This window comes from Homarus americanus, unplaced genomic scaffold, assembly GCF_018991925.1.
Source record: "Homarus americanus isolate GMGI-L3 unplaced genomic scaffold, GMGI_Hamer_2.0 scaffold7626, whole genome shotgun sequence".
NCBI lineage: Eukaryota > Metazoa > Arthropoda > Malacostraca > Decapoda > Nephropidae > Homarus > Homarus americanus.
The window spans coordinates 4,256,856-4,272,948 of record NW_024718273.1 but is presented as its reverse complement, the minus strand read 5'-3'; positions in this window follow the sequence as shown (position 1 = coordinate 4,272,948).

Sequence of the window (16,093 nt, the reverse complement as noted above, 5' to 3'; positions counted from 1 at the left end):
ATATTATATAAGAAAACCACATGAGTTTCCTTCCATCCAGAGTGCTAGACAACATTAATATCTCGATACCCCTAAGTCCTCACAACTTCACTACTGGATGTCTTATGCTGTACTGTATAGATTTATATTTACATTTCATTACTGTCTTATATACTTTTCATATGTTGAAAATCCCATTATAAATATTGGTAGTGTTAGAAATTTTATCTGAATATTTTTCATTTGATAATAGCAAATTAAATTTTTGTGAATCTCATTTAAAACTTTGCAGTATATATATATATATATATATATATATATATATATATATATATATATATATATATATATATATATATATATATATATATATATATACCCAGCTTAACAGCGGTTTTAAGCTTAAGCGCGATTTCACGTATACACACGTGCTCTTGGGTGCTCCCGGAGTGTCGGCTCAGGCGCTATTTTAGATTCGCCCCACCCGCCATCCGCCTGCCTGCCTGCCTGCCTGTCTGTTTTAGCTCATAAATTAGAGTTTCCTTCCATCCTGAGTGCTAGACAACATTAATATCTCGATACCCCTACAAGGTCCTCACAACTTCACTACTGGATGTCTTATGCTGTACTGTATAGATTTATATTTACATTTCATTACTGTACTATATACTTTTCATATGTTGAAAATCCCATTATAAATATTGGTAGTGTTAGAAATTTTATCTGAATATTTTTCATTTGATAATAGCAAATTAAATTTTTGTGAATCTCATTTAAAACTTTTGCAGTATATATATATATATATATATATATATATATATATATATATATATATATATATATATATATATATATATATATATATATATATATATATATATATATATATATATATATATATATATATACAGTAATACCCAGCTTAACGCGGTTTCGCTTAGCGCGATTTCACGTATACACACGTATACGCGGTGCCTCACCAGAGTGTCCGGCTCGAGACGCTATTTTTAGATTCGCCCCACCCGCCACCCGCCTGCCTGCCTGCCTGCCTGTCTGTTTTAGCTCATAAAATTCATACAAATTACCCGGCCAGAATATAATTTACATTGCTGGAATTCTTACAATATGATGATCATTTTGAATATAAACATCATAGATTTTGCATTAGACATACAAATTTTAGATATAATGGTTACTCTGAGTAAATATGTTATTTTTTGTGCAAAGTATATGACATTTGTATTCAAAATATTCCTGGTCTTACAAGGAATCCAGCAATGTCAATTATATTATCCTAACTTTAGTTTGAGGTATTATTTATTACTAAAAAGGTAAATATTCTGGTTTTCCCACACATCTGGTAAGAACGTAAGAACATAAGAAAATAAGGAGTCTGCAATAGGCCGGTTGGCCTGTGCATGGCAGCTCCTGTCGAGAGTTACTACCACTCTCTATCATCCATGAATCTATCTAGCCTCCTTTTGAAACTTTCCAGAGTTCCCGCACTTACTACAAAGTTGCTAAGCTTGTTCCACTCGTCCACCACCCTATTTGTGAACCAGTTTCTTCCTATCTCCCTCCTAAACCTAAACTTATCCAACTTGAATCCGTTGCTCCGAGTCCATCCTGCTCTGATATTATAAGAACTTTATCTATATCCCCTTTATTGATTCCTTTCACCCACTTAAATACTTCTATCATATCTCCCCGCACTCTTCGTCTTTCTAGGGAATGCAAGTTAAGTTTCTTTAACCTATCCTGATATGGAAGGTTTCTAAGTCCCGAAATCATTTTTGTCATTCTTCGCTGCACCGACTCTAGTGAATTTATATCCATTCTATAATAGGGGCACCAGAACTGAATTGCATAATCGAGGTGCGGCCTGACTAGCGCAAGATATAGTTGCAATAAGACCTCTGAACTCTTGTTACTTACACTTCTAGATATAAAACCCAATACAGTACTCTGTTTGCCTTATTTCGAACATTAACGCACTGTTTTCTAGGCCGTAGGTCCGGGCTTACAAGTACCCTTAGGTCTCTTTCACAAGTCGACTTCTCTAGGTTGATGTTGTTAAGGCTGTATACATTATAAGTATTTGTTCTTCCAATATTAAGTACGCTGCACTTGCTGGTGTTGAATTTCATTTGCCATTTTTCAGACCACCCCTGCAGTTTATTTAGATCCTCCTGTAATGCATTTGCATCCTGCCCTGAATTAATTTGCTGCCCTATTTTGGTGTCATCCGCAAACTTGCTTATGTCACTGCTGATCCCATTATCTAAATCGTTTATGTAGATTATGAACAAGAGTGGGCCTAGTACTGACCCCTGGGGAACCCCACTGGTTACACGGCCCCACTCAGATTTAACACCATCTACGCTGACCCTCTGCGTTCTATCGGTGAGCCATGATTTTATCCAATTTAAAACTTTCCCCTCGATACCATGAGCCTTAATTTTTCTCAGAAGCCTCTGATGCGGTACTCTGTCAAATGCTTTGCTAAAGTCTAAGTAAATAACATCGTAATTTTCGTCATTATCTACTACTTTTTTACTTTTTTACTTTTATCCTCTTCGCCACTGATCGGCTTGTTAGCCGCTTGGGCGATCGGTCACGTCTCTTTTCATTTATATTCTTCACCAAAAGATCGGCTCGCTAGCCGCCCGGGCGATCGGTCACGTCTCTGTCACGCACTGTTGGCAAATACTGGGCATGCACCGGCTCCTGAATGTACCTGAACCCGCTCCAGTGTTGGTCAAGTCTTCTCTTGAAAGAGCTCACACTCGGTGCCGTCACAACACTCTCTGGTAGATTGTTCCAAGAGTTTACAACCCTCACTCCGAAAAAGTTTGCCCTCACGGTTTTCTGGACTTGCGGCTTCTTCAATCTTGAGCTGTGACCCCTTGTGGGGCGAGCGTCCGCCAGCTCCAAGTAAGGACACTCAACTGAGTAGTGCCCCCTGAGATGCTTATACACCTCAACTAGGTCCCCCCTTGCCCGTCTGTAGTATAAGCTAGGCAAGTTCAGGCGCTCCAATCTCTCAGTGTAGCTGAGGTGCCGAAGTGCAGGCACCAGTTTGGTGGCCCTCCTTTGAACATTTTCAACCAACTGACAGTCCCTAGCATATCTCGGGGACCAGATGGGGTGACAGTACTCCAGATGGGGAAGCACTTCATTCCTGAAGATCGTCACGAGGGACGGACCGTCTAGATATCTGAACGACCTTCTTATAAGACCCAATAATTTATTTGCCTAATTTACCTTCTTCTCACAATGGCCCGAGAACCTCAGCTCATTGTCAACATACACACCTAGGTCCTTCTCACACACAGTCTCAACTAGTGCATTTTCTTCATCCCGTTGGGACATATGATACGCCTCCTTACCGTTGGTACGCCCCAGGTGCATCCTCTTACACTTCGTGACATTGAATCTCAGCAGCCATTTCTTCGACCATTCCTGGAGCCCACAGAGGTCCTTCTGCAGCTCTTCACAGTCCGCTTGGTTCTTAATTTCCCGAAATAACTTGCCATCATCGGCAAACATTTGTATGGAGGAGTGTACAACGTCAGGCATGTCATTTATGAAACAAACAAACAACAGCGGGCCCAATACACTACCCTGCGGTACCCCACTTGTTACAGGTACAGATGACGATTTCGTGCCATTAATCACCACACACTGCTTGCGGTCATGTAGAAAGTCTTCTATCCACGCTAGGACATTTCCCCGAATTCCGTACCCTTCCAGTTTGATTTTCAGCCTTTCGTGGGGTACACTGTCGAAAGCCTTGGCAAAATCTAGGTAAATATTGTCGATATTACCACCCCGTTCTAGAATATGGGTCCAAATATCCAATACCTTGAGCAATTGTGTTAAGCAAGAGCGCCCCGGCATAAAACCGTGTTGGCAATCTTTTACAAGGTTGTTTCGTAGTAGATGTTCCATCGTGACATCTCTGATAATACTCTCAAGTACTTTACATATTATGCTGGTCAGGCAGATTTGTTAGACAAGATTTTCCCTTTGTAAACCCATGTTGAGAGTCGTAGGTTAATTTGCTTTTCTCTAGATGCGATCGGATACTATCTGCTATAATTGATTCAAGAAATTTCCCCACTACTGACGTCAAACTGATCGGCCGGTAATTTGAGGCTGATGCTCTGTCTCCCTTTTTGAATATGGGTACTACATTTGCCTGTTTCCACAAGTCTAGCACAACTCCAGTGTCTAATGATTTTGTAAATAAGTTTACGAGGGGTCCGCTAATCTGTTCCCTACACTCTTTCAAGACTCGAGGGAAAATTTCATCCGGCCCTGGGGATTTTGTTTTCTTTAGTTTATTTATCTTCTTAAGAACATCCTCTTTTCTCATAGTGATATTCTTTAATTTCTCTTCTTCCTTTCCCTTAAATATCAGTTCCACCTCTGGAATTTCATCGCAAATTTCTTCTGTGAAAACTGATAAGTAGCTGCTGTTCAATGCTTTGCTTATTTCTTCACTGCCATTTATCAATTCTCCCCTCCCTGACTTTAAAGGCCCAACTTTGTCCTTGACCTTTGTCCTATATACCTGGAAAAATCCTTTGGGATTCGCCTTGGATTCTCTTGCTATTTTGATTTCATAGTCTCTCTTTGCTTTCCTTACATTTTTCTTAACATTCCTAGATAGTAGGGATGGTAGGGAGGGTTGGTGGGAGGTGGGGGGGAGGGAGGGACCGACCGACCATCTGTTACGGTGTGAAGAATATTTTTTTTTTTATTAACTGAAGATATTTGTTTTAGCTCATAAAATTCATACAAATTACCCGGTCAGAATATAATTTACATTGCTGGAATTCTTACAATTTGATGATCATTTTGAATATAAACATCATAGATTTTGCATTAGACATACAAATTTTAGATATAATGTTTACTCTGAGTAAATATGTTATCTTTTGTGCAAAATATATGACATTTATATTCAAAATATTCCTGGTCTTACAAGGAATCCAGCAATGTCAATTATATTATCCTAACTTTAGTTTGAGGTATTATTTATTAAAATTTAGTGGTTTTCCCCCCAAAATTTCTCAGAGAGGGAAGAGCCAGCTAGTGTAGTGTGAGAAGAGGGGCAGGGAGTTGAGTCCATTATTTGAATGGACATTAACTTGGCGACTGTATTTCTCTATTTCTCTTAAGTATTAATTGTGTGCATGTACCATCATAAAATTAAGATGTTATTTTTGCTAGAACATAGGTATTGTGTCGGAAAAAGTAGAGTTTGGGGGTCCGGCCAGTCTCTATTGGAATTAATCCCATATGTTCTGTTGTTCACTTAACGCGGTTTTCACTTAACACGGTACCCTGTGGGTTCAATTGACCGCGTTAAGCGGGGTACTACTGTATATATATATATATATATATATATATATATATATATATATATATATATATATATATATATATATATATATATATATATATATATATATATATATATATATATATATATATATATATATCTTTTCCTAAATGAAATTCATGAACAATATAGCTAAAGCAATATGCTGTACTTGGAAATTATATAGATACATGTTGCATATCTTTTACAGGGCGAATGGGTGGTAGCATTGTGTCCAAAGGGATCCATATGATAGCTGATCATGTGTCAGTAAATGCACATCCACAGGTAAAGTTCTGTGTAAAGTAACATCAACATTATCCATAGTTTCTAACTACAAGTACAGTATTGTATTATTTACATCATGTGCTGTGCACTCTCTTACAACCTTGTCAGAATCAAACATCTCTGTGCAACCTTGTAGCAAGGCTAGACTCTAGGCTTCAAGGCACTAGGCTTTTGCCTGGAAACGTAAAATTTAATCAAATTAAAAATTAAATGAACCTTCACCTTCATTCTACATTCCAAAAGATTGACATGCAAATATCTTTGCACAGAATAATCACATATACAGTACTTTACTTAAATCCACTTTTGGTCAGGTACTAAATTATAACAAGGATCAACTTCTCAGATCCAATCACACTGTCATACAGTACGGTACTAACCTACTCTACTCCTCCTCCAATATTACAGGAGCTAGGTGTTCCTTCTTGTTTTAGTTACTTAAATATACTCTACTGTAATGTTGAATGTTAGGAATTTTAAAGAAAAGGGACTTTTCTGTTGTGTAGCTACAGTATTTAGATGTTTGGATTATTTTAGGTCCATCTCTAAAGGCAGTTAGGGAAATTTCACAGACTGATTCTCATTCTGGGTGCATTTTTATTGAACAAAGCAAAGTTTAGTTTTTCTCTTAAACATTGTTTCTATTGTTTCGGTCACCATTGAAATACAGTATTAGAAATGAGTTAATTGGTAGAAGTAATGAATTAAAAATTCCCTCTAGCATTTAGAGGATATGGCCATCATATGGGTGCTGTTTAACCAAACTTAACCTTGGATGTTATTGCAACTCCTATATTGTTTTTTTTTATACACTCAGCACTACTATACTAGTTTCAGTTTTATATTGTCATACTAGGGTTTGGGCTGTCTTAAAATTTTGAAAACCCTTTCACTTCGTGGTCTTTGGGGTATATTTTTGTGTTCATTATATTTTTGTTCTAATTTGAACTCCATCCAATATGCTTCCCCTGGATTGAAATTTAGTTGGTGGATTACGTAAGTACAGTATTTGCATTTCTTTAGTGATTTTATCTTGTGGCCTATAATTCCCTAAAGAGTGACCTGTGTGATCTACAGTACTTTCATTTGATAAACCTGGCAAAATATGACATTTCCAGAGGGCTTGTATGTGAAGTGACAGGACACTTCATTCATATGGACAGTATTGGTAATGCGAGTAGCTCCTCACCTAACCATATCAGGGTTCAGAACCTCTGATTCTGTGGTTGTCTTGTTCTTCCTCCCACTTCAGTCCTCCTTCTTCAGCCGTACCAACAATATCTATAAGTGTTTCTGGATGGCCAGACTGAAAAGGAGAATCGTTGCCATTGAATTTTACATAGAGTACACAGTTTTAGCTTTTGCCAGACAATTAATAAAGCCCTTTAATGTACAGATTATTAAAGTGAATAATGTCCTGATCAGACAGTTGTTCTGCCCATTCATTCCAAATACTGTGCTGATACTTAACAGGTTATATTGTATAAAACCCTTCTGAATTTTTTATCATTCTGAGTTTAACCTCTCTTGCAACGGATCTTTGTGAAACCTATGCACACTAATAGCTGCTTTGCTGATGTTAAAAATTATACTTACATTTCTGCTGCCTATCAAAGGGATATTTATAAATAGTAAATTCATCAAGGTAGTTCCAGGAATGACGATAAGCTGTACAGTATTTATTTATTTATTCGTCATAGGTTGTCTCATACGAAGACTTGATCAAGGTAAAGTTGGACAGTAACAAGAAATTATACTACAATTCAGTCCCATTAGTTTTGTACATTGTGATGTCCACTCTGCTTAAACTATTTTAGTTTATATTTTTATGGCCATAAAACATTTATGATGGGAATATAAAAAATCGCATATTGTAATGTACTGTACTTTATACAGTACTGTACATACAGTACTTTAATGCAGCATTTCAGTACAGTACAGTACCCTGTAGTTATAATAAATGTATTTATATTTTGCAATCAATTAAACAGCATATGTTTCACAGGAAAATTCGCCCGTCCACACTGAACTGCTCACAGCTTTAAAAGCAGGTGAAGAAATGCAAGGAAGATGGCTTCAACACCTATGTATGATCTGGAGATATGAAAGTTTTTATTACAATTAAATGACAGGAAATACAGAAGACACAGTATTAGAATTAAGATATGCATAAGAGGAGGAAAGACATCACACGGCTTAAGAAAATTTAAAAGATCAAAGAAACAAAAATAGAAGTAGAATTAAGCTTTACTAGAATTCACGAGTTAGCGGTTGCATTAGTGTTAGCGCCAAAAATTGATCACATTGAAATGTACACGGTTTTTTCCGTTGGCACGGTTGCATTAACGTTATGCATTTGCAGTACATGCCAATTGCTCCCTGTAGCGATTGAAAACGCAAACACAGTGCAACCGCGTGAATGGAATCCTAGCTTTACACGATATATACCACAGGTACTGAGAGGTAGTTTGTGGGGTGGAATTTATGATAAGAAATATTTACCTAATGATATTGAACATGTTGTAAAATTAGTGTTGTTGAACTAAGAAACGAGGGTAGGCCAATACTGTACAGTAAATACAACAAACTTACTAATGAATGATCTGTAAGAATATTGCTCTTACGATGTATGCATATGGCTCTGTAAGTAAGTAAGTAAGTTATTATGAGAATGTAAGTACTGTACTACTGTAATATCCTAATTCAGATTAAGATACAGTATAAGACACTGTTAGGTTCTGGATAATAAGTTCAATATACAGGAGAGAACACAAACACCTGTATAGATTTTGTAGGTTCGATTTACTGGATCAGAGATATGTACACAAGGGAGAGTAACGCTCCTCAGCTAGGCTCCTTGTCAACTGCTATAGACGATGTATGGCAAGTGATACATTAGCAGCTTCCATACGTCGCCAGGCACATTAATTAAGCATGTGGGATATGGTAATAACATTGCCACACGCTGCTAGCTAGGCTGAATAAATAATACATAAATGGAGCACATACATAATATACATACATAATATATAATCCAGCATACATAATATACATACACCTCCCTCCCCCCTATACGCTCATAGCAAAGTCTTGAGCGGACCTTTTCTTTTGGATCCGTTCTGAGCGTCGAGGGACTTCATCACTGGGAAGGGTATGGGACTCAACACTGGTGGCGGGGCCAGTAGAAGGCGTTGTTACGGGGCGGAGAAAACGGCGGTTCCTCCACCACACACGACCACTGGGTAACCGCACCTGGTAGTCCCGTGACCTACCGAGGCCCATGACTACGCCTACTTTGTCCCAACGTAGGGAGGTCGGGTCCTGAACACGGACTTGGGTGCCGACACTCAACCTGGGGAGAGAACGGACGTGGTCGTTGTAGCGGGCGACGACGTCCTGAACGCGTTCGGCGGCTCGGCGATCACAATCCTCTGTCTTGGCCTGCCACTCCTCGGAGAAGGATTAGGGTGAGCAGGGACACAAGAACGAAGGGGGCGTCCATACAAAACCTGGGCAGGGGAGCGTCCGGTGTAGTTACGTGTGTTGCGGAGTTCAAGAAGACCCCGGTCGAAGGCCTCGCAGTCAATGTTCCCAGAAGGGGCCACCTTAAGGATGAGGTGCTTCAGGGATTTGACAGCAGCCTCAGCGTGGCCGTTGGACTGCGGGTAATGGGGCGATGACAACACATGCCGGACTCCCCATCGGTCAAGGAACACAGCAAAGTCCCGGCTTGTGAACTGAGGCCCTCCGTCGGTTCGCAGGCGTACAGGAACGCCCACGTCACGGAAGTAGTGGCGGAACTTGCTGATGGTGGCGGCAGACGTCGTGTCATTACCGCACTTGATGACAACCGGCCAACCAGAGAGACGGTCGACGATAACAAGGAAGGACTTTCCTGACACACAGAAAAAGTCGGCCGACACAGACTCAAAGGGGCGGGTGGGGTTGTCGTCACTCATGAAGGGTTCCTGCTGCTGGCTGGGTTGTAATACTTGGCAGGGCTCACACGCACGGACAACATTGGAGATGTCGGAGTTGATGCCGGGCCAGAACACAGTCTGTCGTGCACGTCGTTTGGTGGCCTCAGCTCCACGGTGACTGTCGTGAAGGCGAGCCAAGACGTGGGGACGTGATGCAGCAGGGACAACTACACGTGCTCCGTACAGAACAAGGTCTCCGTCGCAGTAGAGTTCATCGCGGAGTTTCCAATACGGGAGCAGGGTGTTGTGAAGATCGTAGCGGTTGCTAGGAAATCCATTCCTCACACACTCGACAAGTCGGACGTAGGAAGGGTCATCTCGGGCCGCTGTTCGAAGGTCCTCCATTGCCTTGTCGTCATCTGGTGACAGGTCCGAACGAAGGGATTGGACGGCATGGAGAGTGACCACAGTCCTGACGGAAAGAGCGAGGTCGGCGTCGAGCACATGGTCTTCTGGAGTAGGGCGGCTGACAGGAGAGCGGGATAAGGCATCAGGGATGCAGAGCTCCTTACCAGCACGCCACACTGCTGTGAAGATGTACGCCGAGAGCTTCTCTTTCAGACGCTGGAGGCGAGGGTTCTCAACGGCGTCTAGCGTGTAGTGGTTGAGGATCGGGACAAGCGGGCGATGGTCGGTCACTAGGTGAAAGTGTTGCAGGCCTATGAGGTAAAACCTGCACTTGGACATCGCCCAAACCACAGCCAACAGCTCCAACTCAATAGTGGCGTAGCGCGTCTCAGTGTCAGAGAGGAAACGCGAGCCACACTGGACGAGCCGGAACTGCCCTCCACCATGATCCTGCAGTAGGGCGTATCCCACGCCATACAAGCGTGAGGCATCTGTCTGCAGAACTGTCGGCAAGGCTGGGTCAAACGTGGCGAGGACAGGTGGACGAGACAGGGCCTGTTTCACTTGCTGGAAGGCCTTGTCGTGGTCGGGGGTCCACAGGAATGTCCTCTTGGGGCTCATCAGGGGGCGAAGTGGTTGAGCAGCTGCGGAGATGTCCGACAAAAACTCTGCTAACTGGTTGACGAGACCGATGAAGGACCTCAAGTCGGTGAGGTTAGCAGGGGTGGGAAAATCCGTGATGGCGCGGACCTTCTCCGGGTCAGCTGCAATACCATTCCCTGAAAGGGTGTACCCACAAAAGTCCACTGAAGAGCTGGCCAGAACAAACTTGTCGGCATTTAGGGTGATGCCGTGCTTCCGGCACCTGTTGAGTACCTCGTAGATACGGCAGAGGTGATCCATATAATCCTCGTCGTACACGAGTATGTCGTCGACCACTTTCACACAGTTTGCCAGACCTTGTAGAGCCATATCACCTCGAAGACAGAAAGCGTCTCCTGTAGCGGCGAATCCCATGGGGCCACGGCAATAACTGTAACGTCCATGCGGGGTGATGAAAGTTGTGAGTGGTCGGTCTTCTTCGGCAAGCTCTATCTGCCAGTATCCACACAGGGCGTCCATCGTCGTGAAGAAGCGCGCCTTCGGGTTCACACTGCGTATAGCTGCAAAGGGTGTGGGAGAAGGGTGCGCAGGACGAGACACCTGGCTGTTGAGCTTGGAGAGGTCAGTGGTGATCCGAACACCACCTTTAGGTTTCGCGACGACAACCATAGGGTGACACCATGGAGACGGGTCATCGCTGGTTGGTGCAATAATTTCTTGGGCGACCATGGAGTCCAGCTCGTTTTTGACCGCCTCGTGGAAGGCCAGGGGAACCAGTCGAGGGGTGTAAATAGCGAAGGGCTTCGCGTCGTCCCTCAGGTGGATCCTCATGGGGGGACCTGCCATCTTCTTGAGAGGCTTGGATTCCAGAGCGGACTTGGTCACCAGAACGTCGCTGAATTCCTTCAGGAAGTACTTCCGAGCATCCGAAGGAGAGGTGTCACTGGCAAGAGGCAGGGGTAGGGCGGCAGCAGGGTCGTTGCTGCTCCCTTTTTGCACCCTGTTGGCGTGTTTTACCTCAAGAATAGGTTTGGGGAAGTCCTGGGAGATGATGGCCAACTCTTGACAATGTCTGTAGGACAGCAAAGGAGTCGGGACACCGTTATGCACATCAATCCAGGCTTGACACGACCTGTTGCCAAAGGTGACTTGTGCTTGGAGTGAACCCAGGGCCGGGGTCATCTGTGAACCATCTGCCATAAAGCGGAGATCCTTGGGGGGCGGTCCTAGATCACTTGGAGAGAGCCCCAAGCATTGCAAATGCTGGGGACCGATGACTGTAGCATCAGCGCCGGTGTCGGGCAACATCTGAAGACGGGATGACACACTGTGGTAGGTCACAATGACACTGATGTACTGGGGGACTTTGGTCCTGGGACGCGGGGGGGAGCACACATTCCTAATATGGCTCGAGCGTTGTCCAGGGTCGTCATGCTTCTGATTGGAAGACTGTGGGCGGCCCTCTCTGGTGGAAGGGAGCTGAAGCTTCCGCCGACGCTGTCCCTTGGGTTTGTTGGAAGGGCAACACTTGTCATAGTGGCCCAGACGACCGCACACATTGCACTGGACGCGTTTGGCTGGGCACCGTACTGTGAGTGACCAGTGGCCCTTATGGTCACAACTGTTGCAGGTAGACTCAGCAGCTGGACACACCTGTGTTCCGTGCTGCTTACCACAGTTGTTACAAAATGAACCGGGCGTGGACGTGGTGGGCGAAGGCGTAGGAGCAGACTTCTTGTCCTTCTTGTACCGGGACACAGCGCGTACAGCTGTAGGGGGAGCTCGGATGGCAGAGGTGGCACACCTGGCAGCCTCATAGGAGCGACATATCGTCAACACATCCTGAAGAGAAGAGGAAGAGTCGAGGGAGGTGAGGCGTTGGACAAGTTCCTCGTCCTTAACACCCATCAGGATCACCTGCTTCAACTGGGTCTCCTCGCACTGCTGGTGGTGGCCTAGACATATATCTACCTCTTCCGAGGCTCTCTTAAGACGTACATAAAAGGCGTCAAAAGTCTCACCCTCCATCTGTCTGCAGCTAAACAATTCCCTCCTGCGCAGAGCTTCATTCTGCTGTCCTTTGATGTGCCGTTGTAGAATATCCAGTACCTCCTCTACAGACAACGAAGAGGTCGGAGGTACCTGCAACGTATGTTCTAAGACACGCTGAACTTCCAAGGACAGGCACATATGCAGCTGGATGAGTTGTTTAGGCTGTGACAAACTCTGGAGATCCACCATTGTAGAATAATCAGTCCACCGTCGCCGCCATTCACGAAAAGTCTGGAAATTCACATCAGGCTTCAAGATGGGCGGTGTTTGAGCAGCTGCTTTAGGTGGGGCTGAGGGGCGTGAAGGAAGCATTGATGAGGTATCTGAACCAGTCAGTACCGAGGCGAGATATCAAGGCTTCAAACCGTGCACTGTCTTCCACTCTCCGTTGGTGGTCTCTCTCTGCCTCTGCTTGCCTTCTGTGTTCATCCGCCACACGTCTGTTAGCTTCATCCTCGCGCCTTTCATCTCTCATAAACTTCATTAAAACAATTATCTCTGGAGACAACGCTGAATATTGAGGTGAAGGACTGCGCGATGTTGTGGGAGCTGGAGCGTCGTGGCTGGCCTGGTCATCCATCTCTACTGGGCTATCATCCACTTGACTCATCCAGACGCTGGGTCCACGGCTACGTAAGGCATGAGACATAACTACTTCATCTGTGTACTGTGTCTAAATCAGTGTTGACCGGTCAGCCCGTCGTATCAACAAGATTTCAGACAAAAAAATTAATTAAATACACAGATAAGTAGGTTATATATATAAAATATATATAAGGGAGCCGCGCGGACAGCGAGTGTTAGTACATGTATGTGTGTGTGTGTCCCGGGCAGGAGCGTCTCGCCTCGAGCTGTGAGGGGGTGTGGAGACGGCGAGGAGCTCAGTCACCCTCCAGACTTCGTGAGGGGAGGTGTACTCAAGTCTACTCCTTACAAATGCCCAGAACATGCCGTATACCTTGAGAATCCTTTAGAACAAGGTCACACAAGAATGGCACGAAACACACAATGCACTAAACACTTCACAGAAAATCACTGTCACTGACACTGCACAAAGTTGCTAAATTCCTCGAGGAGGGATGACGGGCGGCGGTAGGTTGACGCAGGGAAGGAGTCCATAAGCCGGCTTTCCACAAACTTTGCACTATCACTCGTAATTATCCAGTAAAACTACGCACTGCGCCATGTTAGGTTCTGGATAATAAGTTCAATATACAGGAGAGAACACAAACACCTGTATAGATTTTGTAGGTTCGATTTACTGGATCAGAGATATGTACACAAGGGAGAGTAACGCTCCTCAGCTTGGCTCCTTGTCAACTGCTATAGATGACGTATGGCAAGTGATACATTAGCAGCTTCCATACGTCGCCAGGCACATTAATTAAGCATGTGGGATATGGTAATAACATTGCCACACGCTGCTAGCTAGGCTGGATAAATAATACATAAATGGAGCACATACATAATATACATACATAATATATAATCCAGCATACATAATATACATACAGACACTACATATCCATGGTACAATTTTGTGTCGATCAATCCCAAATAAATTTGACAACAGCATATCAGATGTTGATAATATATGGTCATGTCTTTATGATTTGTAATTTATCATATTGAAAAAAAAGCAGCAAACTTATATACTGTGCAATGTAAAAATTATTTAAACTAGCATTAAGAAGTTAGTAATATATACATTAAACAATCTAGTGATACATTACTTTTATAATGTCAATAAATGAATTCAGTATATAATTAAAAAAATTGTATACTTCATAAGTAATAATTATTTCAATTACATTTGCTTTAGCAGTGCCAACAAATATTAGCTTATTAAAACATCACAAACAATACTGTATAGTAATGTCCACATCACCTGTCATTCACACAATTTTCTAATTTTTTTTATAAGTTTTTGAGAATTAGATTGTGGTTTCTGTATTTTGTGTTTACAGCAAACATAGAACACTACAGTAGAATTTGTTGTTTGTTCTCAGTCTAGTAACAAATTCAGTTTAGAGGAAACTGACTGTAAAGGCCTGGGACTTAGGGATAGAAATCCCTTATCAGACTAATCAGGATCTTAAAAAAGGAAAGTCAAGGACCATGGTTTTCCGAGGAATAACAAACAACCGTTTGAGATTGACATCTCTTTACTATAAAAAAAATATAACAAAACTCTGACACCACTCAACAAACATCAAATAACAATTACGGGAGTCAAACAATTAAGGCAGTCAACAGTTAATGGAGTCGAACAATTAATGGAAACAAACAATTAAAGGGAGCAAACAATTAATGGGAGTCGGCAATTAACAGAATCGAACAATTAATGGGAGTCAACAACTGATAGAATCAAACAATGAACAGATATTTCCTACAGCAGTGGCCCTGGGGGAAGGTTCTGGAACACGGTGATCCACACTCAGGGTAGGGAAGCGTCCATTCAACTCCACACTAGAGCGACGTCTGAAATGGCAGGAGAACACGGGGGCACAGAAGGAATGAGATGAACTGACGGTCGTGGTATGTGGTAGAGGACCAGAGAATTGACAGTCAATAGGTGAAGGTCTGGGGACACAGCCCACTCGTCCAGGACCTATGATGAGATCACAGCCAGAATTTGACGAACAGCGAGGGAGCTAGACAGTGATTGCATGGCGGCTGGGGTGAATCTCTCGGTGACACAGGTAGCAGCTGCCGTTCTCACCTCTGTCCAACCGCCCCAAGTGTTGGTCGCACCAGCAAACAAGCGAGTAAGCAGTGGTTACGAGCAGGAAGATAGTTTCCGCCCTTACACTGACATAATCATGGAATTGAAGCTCACTGCCCAGACCCCTGGAATTTGATGATATGCTCCTGTTGTAGCATTCTTACAACTCTCTGTCAAGCCTTTGATTAGAGACTGTCAGATGACTGATAATGTCCAAAGGAAGGCCACCAGACTGATGCTTTCACTCTGGAACCTTAGGTACCTAGAGATATTAGAATGCCTACAGTTGCCAAGCTTATGCCATAGGCAGGTTGAAGATGCCACAAGTTCAGAAAAGTTTATAGCAAACTTTTATGGAGCGAGTACTTGCCAACAGTGCGTAACAGAGACGTGACCATTGCCCAAGCGGCTAACGAGCCGATCAATGATGAAGAGGATAAAGGTAAAAAGTAAAAGAGTGAGATTTGTGAACTCTTGGGATAAATTGGCAGAGAATGTTAAGGCACCAAGTGTGAGCTCATTCAAGACCAGACTTGACCAACACTGGCGTAGGTCCTGATACATTCTGGAGCCTGTACCTGCCCAGTATTTGCCAACAGTGCATAACAGAAACATGACCAACCACCCAAGTGGCTATTAATAATAATAGTAATAATAGTACTACTACTACTAATAATAATAATAATATTTATTCAGTATAATTGTCATACAGGTTTACAATTGGATAAG